Below are 10,264 nucleotides of genomic sequence, written 5' to 3'. Positions count from 1 at the left end.
AGGCCTTCGTGGCACTAGATGGCTCCGAGAGCCCCCTACAGGCGGGAGGACCTGAAAGGAAAGTACTTCCGCTCAGATGGGCGGGGCTAGGGAGGTGGGGCGGAAGTGACTATGACCCTCCGGGGGCTGGCAAAGGCGGGTTTCGCTAATCGGTTGGGGTGTAGTGGACTTTTCCGGTTTTTGGAAAAGTGATTTTAATAAAGGCTCGGGAACTCTGTTCTTTCACCATGCACAGAGGATATCGTTTAAAACATATTGTTTTGGGGTACGTAAATAGATGTAACAGATAAGCAATATACACTTGGGAACTGAGCAATAATTTTGAAACTAGGAGGTTGCCACTATAGTTAAAAGACCTGTCTTTTCCCCATTCCATTCGCTTGCTTTCCTCCAGAGGTAACACTTGTATTTTGGGTTTATTCCTTTGCTTTTAAAAATGTAGTTTATGTCTAATAAACTGTTGAACTTTACAAGGATAGTTTATTGTTGTGTAATCATCTGCAGCTTTCATTTCGTCATCAATATGCTTTTAAAACGTCCTAGATTGTTAGGTGTATTTGTATTTGTTTAATTTTGCTGTTATTTATTGGTATGTTGCTTCGTGTGACAGTTTATCCCTCTGTTTCTCAACTTTTGTCATAAATTTGGATACAAAAATGCAAGAATTTTTCTAGTGTACAGCTTGTATCTATAGAGAACATTTTCAGCTACTTTCTAATTATAATTGCTTTAAAGACTGTAATAATCGTAGCATCCTGGTAACCTAGGGATTGGCAGCTGTTTATTTTTCCTTAATAACTGGCCCTATTTTTTCCAGTTCTTTGTATATTGAGTAATTGTAATTTTTATCCAAAACATTTTGAATATTTTGTTGTAGACTCTGGGTTCTGATTAAAGCTTTTGGGGAATGTTGATTTTTTGTTTGTTTTCCTTTAAGAAGCCATCAATCCAGTTTGGTTCATATCTTGAGTCTCACCTGTGGCTGCTGGTTCCATGTCAGTTCGGTTTTCAGAGGCTTTATTGTGTTGCATTGAATCTGTTCTGTACATACAACACTCAGGAATTATTTTGGAACTTGGGAAGTAATTTAAATTGTAGTTCACATATCTTTTGCTATGCAGCTTTTTGTTTGCCCTGCAAGTGCTTAGTTCAAGGTGTGAGCAGAGAACTTAGTCAGATTCATACAAAGAATTAGGGAGTTTGCTTCTCCAGCTCTGCTGTTTTTGATGTTCCTCTCCTACTCTCTGTTTTGCAGAGTCTCGTTTTCTTGCTAGAAATATGAGGTTTCTCTTGGAGTTTTAGCTTGGTGCCATAGCTACAGCATCTGACTAGGGCGCACTGTGGAGCAAAGAGGTGAGAGAACAGAGCAAAACAAAAGATGAATTCCTTCCAAGAGGTACCTTTTCCCAGATTCCTTGTCTAGAAAGACAGGGTTTTTCTTGGTGTCCTAACTGCCCAAGCCTGGCCCTAACTCTCAGTCAAGACCAGAGGGAAAAAAGAAAAAAAAAGCCAAATATTCCCCCACAGACTTTAGCTGATGGAAGCCCTCTTTCCCCATCCATCGAGCTAGAAATATGGGGTTTCTCTCTGTTTTTGTTCCCTGTGCTACCACCACAGTATCACTGGGTGTCAGACCTCCAGTCAAATCTGTAAGAGAAAGTAGGAAAAACAGACACAGAAGGCATTTTTCCAAGTTTTGACTTTCCTCCCCAACCTGCCGGTTTTTGTTTTCTTTTCTTTTTTTTTTTTTTAAGAGTCCTCAGGTAGTTGCTTTTTGTATTTTGCCTTGAACTTTTAGTTAGTTGTGATTAGTAGGAAAGATAGGCTGTCATGGTCTTACTCCATTTTGGCTGGCACTGCAAGTCAAGGAAATAGAAATTACCACTATACATCCGTTAGAATTATTACACTGAAAAAATTAGACAATATCAAGTGTTGGAGAAGGTGTTGAACAACGACTGGAATTCTTATACACTGCTAGTGAAAGTGTCAATGGATACATTTACTTTGGAAAGTGTTTGTTAGAATCTATTAAATCTTAGCATATGCATACCCTATGACCCTAAGATTCCACTCCCAAGTATATTTCCAATAGAAATGCCCGTATGTTCACTGAAGAGGTATATAATAGTGTTCATCGCTATACTGTAATAGCCCCAAACCAGAAGTTCCCATTTGCTTGTGAATGGTAGCCTGGGTAAATAAACTGTTACAGGTTCACACAGTGGAATTCTATACACCACAATGACAATAAACAAATTGCCATCACTTTGAAGAGTATAACTGTCACTCACAAATACAGTATTGAATTGGAAAAGCCAGATACAAACTAGCACATGCTATATAATTCCATTTACATGGACTTCAGAAGCAGGCCAAACTAATCTAGGATGATGGTTATCCTAGGGAGTGGGGAGGAGCTAGTGCCTGGAAGGGGACATGAGCTTTTTGGAGTCCTGATCATATTCTTTGTTATGGTTGGGTTCTGGTTATACAAGTATCTTCATTTTATAAAAACTCGAAGTTTTTATAAAGCTGTGTGCCCTTACAATTTAGGCTTTTTTTTTTACACTTCAATGAAGTGTAAAAAAATAAATGCTTAAATGTGCCCATTTCACCACACCTATCTCACATTCAGTAGATCCTTGAAACATATTATTACTAATTTTAGAGGCAAAGGGAATGATCACAGACCCCCTTGTGACTTTCCAAGTATGATTGGTACATGGATGACTTTTGGCCTTAATGCTAACTGAGGTTTCTTATAGTTGAGATGTTGAATCTGGCATAACTCATATCAAGTTGTATTACCAAGCTATTAAGAAAAGATATATTCTCAGTTCTACAGTTAACTGAAAATTTGAAGTGACAGTGGTTAACTTCTGAGGTTTACGTTTTTAAGCTCAAAGAGAATTTTCTTAAAATATATATACATCAAGCAGATTTTGTTCATACGTGTTCAGATACATGCAGGAAAAAAATTGCTATTAAGAGACAATGAAAAATAACTTTTTGAAGTTCCAAATCTTAAAATCCCCTGCATGAGTCACAGTTGAAATATATTAAAACAATGTTTTTTTTCAACTGACCAGAATTTTAAAGATTTGTAGTATATAAATCCCTGTGTTATAAAATATCTGGAATTATAACTTAACAAGCTGCCATAGAATGTTTACTCTTGAAACAAGTAGGTCTTGCTCAGAAGAATAAGGATTTTATTAAACAAATAAGTAAATCTGTGAACTTAATACTCATATCTAAGTAATTCCCTAATTTTAATCTCGGGATGTATGAAAAGTGGAAGTCACTTCTTTGGTCACAGGGAGCAGCAGTGACCCTAGGCAAAGTTGGGGAGTGTGAAGTTGTGGCTGAGTTTTGTGTAGTCTGCAAGATGGAGTGGTGGGTAGCTGTAACCTCCAAAAAGGCACTCAGGATTGGAAATTGGGTAATAAAATATCATCATTTGGATTTGAGATTAGAAATATTAGCATATGATTGTTTACATCAGCCACCTGGAAATAGAACTAACTCTCTCTCAAATCTGGTTTGTGTTTATGATTTAAGGTGAACACTAATCTATATTCCTGAGGGAATTATTTTAATAATAGCTATTTACTATATATTTGGTATATGTACAGCTAAGAGCTTTACATTAATTATCACATTTAGACTCCCAACAGTCTTTAGGAAAGATATTATTAGCTTTGTTTACAGATGAGAAATCAAGGTTTAGAAAGTATAAGGACCTTGTGAAAGGTTTTGAAATGTAATATATGATGACTCTGGAATCAGATTTCTTGGGTTCAGATCTCAGCTATACTACTCATTAGGCAAATCACTTAAACTAGCTGTATTTTTTTTTCTTTATCTTTATCTAGAGATGATACTAATAGTATTTTAGAATTGCTAAAAGGATTAAGGGGAAACAGTGGCTGACTTTGTTTTTTGGGCTCCAAGGCAAATCACTTAAACTAGCTGTATTTTTTTTTCTTTATCTTTATCTAGAGATGATACTAATAGTATTTTAGAATTGCTAAAAGGATTAAGGGGAAACAGTGGCTGACTTTGTTTTTTGGGCTCCAAAATCATTGCAGATGGTGATTGCAGCCATGAAATTAAAAGACACTTGCTCCTTGGAAGGAAAGTTATGACCAACCTAGACAACATGTTAAAAAGCAGAGACATTGCTTTGTCGACAAAGGTCCATCTAGTGAAGGTTGTGGTTTTTCCAGTGGTCATGTATGGATGTGAGGGTTGGACTGTGAAGAAAGCTGAGTGCCTAAGAATTGATGCTTTTGAACTGTGGTGTTGGAGAAGACTCTTGAGAGTCCCTTGGACTGCAAGAAGATCCAACCAGTTCGTTCTAAAGGAGATCAGTCCTGGGTGTTCATTGGAAGGACTGATGTTGAAGCTGAAACTCCAATACTTTGGCCACCTGATCCGAAGAGATGACTCTTTGAAAAAGACCCTGATGCTGGGAAAGATTGAGGGCAGGAGGAGAAGGGGATGACAGAGGATGAGATGGTTGGATGGCATCACCGACTCAATGGACATGAGTTTGGGTAAACTCTGGGAATTGGTGATGGACAGGGAGGCCTGGTGTGCTGCGGTTCATGGGGTTGCAAAGAGTTGGACACAACTGAGCGACTGAACTGAACTGAACTGAACTGAAAAGGATTAAGTGAGAAAGCTCACTTTAGGTGCCTGATAAACAGAACTCAGTAAATATTGGTTATTGAAAATAACCAATTATTGAAAATAATTGAAAATTATTGTTCAATTAAAGGCTCATAGGTAATAGATGCTAAAGAATCTACTTGCAATGCAGATAGATCCCTGGGTTGGGAAGATCCCCTGGAGAAGGGAATGACTACCCATTTCCCTCTCCAGTATTTTTGCCTGGAGAATTCCATGGACAGAAGATCCTGGTGGGCTACAGTCCATAGGGCTGCAAAGAGTAGGACATGACTAAGAGACTAACACTTTCCCTTTTCAGGTAATGGAAGCTAGGGGTGGTGAATAACATGTAGTTAAGGTACCAAAAAGTTAACCAACTCTAGTTAGTAAAGTTTTTCTGGGAGAATCATATGTCAACAGAAAGATGACATAAGTCTAGGATAACAGTACACAAAATATAAGGATAAACCTGGCAATGACCAGAGGAGAGGCTATTTGTGTTCAAGGACTATAACTAATTTTTCAAAGAGAAACATTCCTAGATTAGGGAAGCAATTTCCACTATTCTATTTTGAAAGGAAAGTCCATCAATAGGACCCATTCTCTTTCTTCTAATTGTCATAGACCCTTGAGCAAGGGTTTGGACTGCAGGGATCTACTTATACATATTTTTTTCCAATAAATACACACACTATTACATAACCCAGGTTGGTTGAACCCCCGGATGTGGAACTGCAGATTGGGAAGGCCAACTGTTGAACCTGAGCATCCATTGATTTTAGTATCTGCATAGAGTTCAGGAACCAATACCCCAAGGAAACCAAGGAACAACTGTATATGCTCATCAAACAACTCTCTAATTGATCATTTCCTCTCCTGAGTCCACTTAACCTACTATGGTGAAATACCCAGAGTGAATTGTCCATACAAGTTCTTTCTAGATTTAGCTTTTTATATATTGATAAATGACATTCTGAGGGGCATGCTAATTTCTTATGAGTATTCTTAACATGTTGATGCCCAAAAGGTTAATTTGTTCTAAGTAAGTAAGTGAAAGTCACTCAGTCGTGTCCAACTCTTTGCTACCCCAAGGACTATATAGTCCCTAGAATTCTCCAGGCCAGAATACTGGAGTGAGTAGTCTCTCCCTTCTCCAGGGGATCTTCCCAACCCAGGGATCAAACCCAGGTCTATCCACATTGCAGGTGGATTCTTTACCAGCTGAGCCACAAAGGAAGCCCTAATTTGTTCCAGTGGAAATGATAAACTTGAGTCTCCAAACCTACAAAACTAAAAATCTGGCTTTGAATATTGCATTAGAGCCCTGTATGCTTGCAAGTAACAAAAATAAAAATAAAATGGCTTAAATAACAAAAAAAAAAAGGAGGGAGTTAATGTTATAAAGAGAAGGTATTTGATGGGATAGGAAGGCAAGAATACAGCACAGATTCAGAAAGAAACTAAAGGAAGTCATCTTACATCTAAGCAGCATGCTTTCTCCTCTCTTGCTGCTGACTCTGCTTACACATAATTTTCTATTTGCAGACCTCTTTCCCCTGCTATTTAATTCGCAGGACAGACAGAAGCAGTTACCATCATTAGACCTGAGCAATAAGGACCATTAATCCAGCCCTGCTTCTCTGGGGGACAGGTGTGGGAGACACTTTGGAGAGCCTCCAAATGTTCCAAGTCCTCTGTGGTGTCTGGGACCATTGGGCAGAGTCTGAGAAGCAGAACCCAGTCCTGTGTGGGTCCTGGAAATGAAAGTCCTGAAATGTTCTGTTGTCTGCTGGAGACTGGCCAGGTTAGCAGGCCTTTCTGGGTAGGACACCCTAAATCTGTACCAGCACTTTATTGGCCTCAGTCCCTGGTTCTCCTTTTTAGTACTCTCTCAACAATACCCCCTCACTGTGCATGGGGTCTGCTAGGTCCCTGTAATCCCCTCTCACTGTGCATGGGGTCTGGAGGTCCCTGAGGAGCTCTAGGTCTTGAACTTGTGGGGTGGCTCTTGGTTCTGTTAGTTTTCTAATGCTGTGTAACAAATTACTACAAATTTAGCAGCTTATAGCGACATTTTTTTATCTGTCAGTTTCTGTAGGTAGGAAGTCTTGGAATGGATTATTCTTTGCTTAGGATCTCACCAGATCACAAAGTATTGGCTAGGAGTGTAGTTTCATCTGAGGCTCAAGGTCATCTTCCAGAGTCATTCAGGTTGTTGATAAAATTCAGTTTCTTGTAGCTAGAGCACTGGGGCCCCTATCTTCTTGCCGGACATCAGCTGGGGTTTTCCCTCAGAGACTGCCCTCAGGTCCTAATCACACCGCCCTCCTGCAATGTAGAACATTACTTCTGCAAAACCTGCAGGAGAATTTCTCTACAATCCCTCCTGCTGCGGCTAGTATTACTATTACCAACACCGCCACTATACCTGCAGTGTTTTCTAACATAAGGTAATCACAGCAGAAATGATCCAATCACCTTTGCTCTATACATACTAAGTCGCTTCAGTCATGTCTGACTCTGTGACCCCATGGACTGTAGCTCGCCAGGCTCCTCTGTTCATGGGATTCTTCAGGCAAGAATACTGTGGTGGGTTGCCATGCCCTCCTCCACGGAGTCTTCCCAACCGAGGGATCAAACCCACGTCTCTTATGTCTCCTGAATTGGCAGGTGGGTTCTTTTCCTTTAGCACCACCTGGGAAGGTTATGTTCTGTAGTGTAAACTATTGAAGGAGTGACATCTCATCATGTTAACAGGTCCTGCCCAGACTCAAGGCGAGGGTATAACATAGGTCATGTATGTGTACCAGGGAGCAAGAATCTTGGGGGCCATCTTAAAAATCTGCCTTGGTCTCATTCTGGGCTCTTGAAAAGGTAAATATTCCCACAGATGATCCTTACACTTCTCACTATCTCAAGGCATTGAGAAATCCTTAAACTGACTGTCCACCTTTTTCTCTTTCATGGTCTTTGAAGAACAATATAGTTTACTATAGTGCTTGAGATGTATGACTATTCATAGACATGCAAGTTTCACATACCCCAAGTGTGCATCTCTAAGAATTTTTTGTCACACAGATTTCTTTCTATAATTTAAATGTGCTGAAAGAAATGACAAGAAGTTATTAAATATTGTTTACTTAGTACACTTTACAAATTGACTTTCCTAGAAATTCAGTGGATTAAAAGATGTGAGTATGCATCTCTAAATACTTCAGAAATATCCTGCAACTTAAATGCTCTTTTTGTTCTTTACAAACCATTAATGGGAAGTTATTGCCAGCTGGTGTTTCAGAGTCCTTTATAAATTAATTATAGTATTTACTAGCCATGTGGGAGTGGAGAAGTCTAATTAGGTCAAGGAGGCTAGCCCTGCTTGAGGCTGAAAGGCAAAGCAAGTATAAGGTGTCAGTTGCAAATTTAATGCAGTACTTTGTAGACCACATGTGTCTGAAAAAAAAAGTGGATAATACTGAGATTACATGCAAATTTATGGGAAAAATCGTATCATAATTAGAATAAAAAATTTGTTAAAACCTGTCATAGATCTGTGACAAAAATAAGATATTTTAGCTGACACAGGACTTTATGGGTGTTCCATATCACAAGAGGAATGGGATGCTTGATGTTAACAACATATTCATTCATTCATTTATTCACTCACTCAACAAGGCAAGCTATTTTTGCTGCAAAGAAGACAGTATGACAGCTTCTTTCTTTAAGGAGTTCACAGAATGCTGGTGAATACAGATGTATAAGAGATAGAAAGTAGTATTGTAAGTGTAATATAGGCATAATTAGAGGGTATTAAGAGTGTTCCTAGGGGCTTCCCTGATAGCTCAGATGGTAAAGAATCTGCCTACAGTGCAGGAGACCTCAGTTCAATCCCTGGATGGGGAAGATTCCCTGGAGAAGGGACTGGCAACCCACTCCAGTATTCTTGCCTGGAGAAATCCATGGACAGAGGAACCTGGCAGACAACAGTCCATGGGGTCGCAAAGAGTCCGACACTACTGAGTGACTAATACAAGAGTGTTCCTAGGTGGAACAACTCTTTGAGTTCATAGGTGGAAAAGGGAAATGCATCAGGTTACTTCATTACAAGTAACAGAAACCAAAAATGGTTAAAGAGTCTCCCTTCAGGGCTGGGTCAAGAATGAGGCAAGCGTGTCACATGGTACATGAAATTTAAGGAGGCCCTCTTTCTCAGGTGCTGAGCCTAGAGGTGTCACCTGAGAGTGCCTCCTTAAATTTTGTGCACTAGGTGTCTGGGTAACCCTAGTCCTGGCCAAGTCCTTATTCCTTCAGTCTTAACCTTGGTCACAACCCTTTTCTCCTAGGTTTTTTTTTTTTTTCTTGATAAAAACAGTTGAGAAACTCATTTGCTGCTGCTGCTAAGTCACTTCAGTCGTGTCCGACTCTGTGTTACCCCATAGGCATCAGCCCACCAGGCTCCCCCGTCCCTGGGATTCTCCAGGCAAGACCACTGGAGTGGGTTGCCGTTCCCTTCTCCAATGCGTGGAAATGAAAAGTGAAAGTGAAGTCGCTCAGTTGTGTCCGACTCTTAGCGACCCCATGGACTGCAGCCTACCAGGCTCCTCCATCCATGGGATTTTCCAGGCAAGAGTACTGGAGTGGGGTGCCATTGCCTTCTCCAGAGAAACTCATTTACACTGACATAAAAACTGAAAACAATTATGTTGACATTCTTTTAAAAGGAATTTTCAGTTTAGCAGAAGTCAAGACCTTAAACTATGACTCAAAAACTTGAATGTTTACAGGGACCAGGCAGTAGCATAAATGAATAGAGCAGGCCAGTGTAAGACATTAGGTAGTGGAAAGAGATTGTGACAAACTATTCAAAGACATTCAATACTGTTTTAGTCAAACAAAAATGCTTGCTGGAGTATTAGGTCAGTAGGACAAGCATTTGTTTCCCTTGCCTAAGGTTAAAGAAATTCAATTGTTATGTTAGAATTTCTGTAGGCAAATGGATGTGAAGACATTAAGAGAATTGGATGGAAAATACCTACCTGAGATAATCTTTGTGGGATTCCTATGAGGCCTTATTAGACATTTCTTTGACTTTCCCGCAGACCATGAGATTGGCTTTCCTTGTTCCCATTCTTCACTGTCACTGCTTGTTCTCTTGTCTTTATTCAGTGAGCCACAGGACAAAACTGGAGAATTTTTCACAGCTAGAAACTAGAGAAAAGTAAAGTTTAGGAACAAGAAAGTTGGTATCATCGCTAGAAATCTTAAAAGTCTCTTATCTGGACAAATAGTAGAGTGGACCAAAGCAGTCACAGTTTATATCTGCTTTCCTTTTGTGATCTTATACTCTAGGTGCTTCTTTCGGGAAGGTCTATTATGGTGCTCCCCTTGACCCCAAATATAGTTTGTGATTCTCGTCCCAGGCCATCCAATCAGAATGGACACCCTGTCCCCCAAAGGGGAATTCAGTTCAGTTACTCAGTTGTGTCCGACTCTTGTGACCCCTTGGACTGCAGCACACCAGGCCTTCCTGTCCATCACCAACTTCCGGAGCTTGCTCAAACTCATGTCCATTGAGTCAGTGATGCCATCC

General features: G+C 39.9%; 1 long non-coding RNA gene across 1 annotated transcript; it reads left to right on the top strand.

Moving 5' to 3' along the window:
* Nucleotides 1–47: 47 nt before the first annotated feature.
* LOC122436828 lies at nt 48–4,144 on the top strand. Its single transcript, XR_006268137.1, has 3 exons — nt 48–265; nt 1,256–1,353; nt 4,095–4,144. It is a non-coding gene; the product is annotated as an uncharacterized LOC122436828 (long non-coding RNA).
* Nucleotides 4,145–10,264: the final 6,120 nt, after the last annotated feature.

This window comes from Cervus canadensis, chromosome 2 (genome assembly GCF_019320065.1).
Source record: "Cervus canadensis isolate Bull #8, Minnesota chromosome 2, ASM1932006v1, whole genome shotgun sequence".
NCBI lineage: Eukaryota > Metazoa > Chordata > Mammalia > Artiodactyla > Cervidae > Cervus > Cervus canadensis.
The sequence above is the reverse complement of the archived record's forward strand: the minus strand, read 5'-3'. Positions and strand labels throughout refer to the sequence as shown.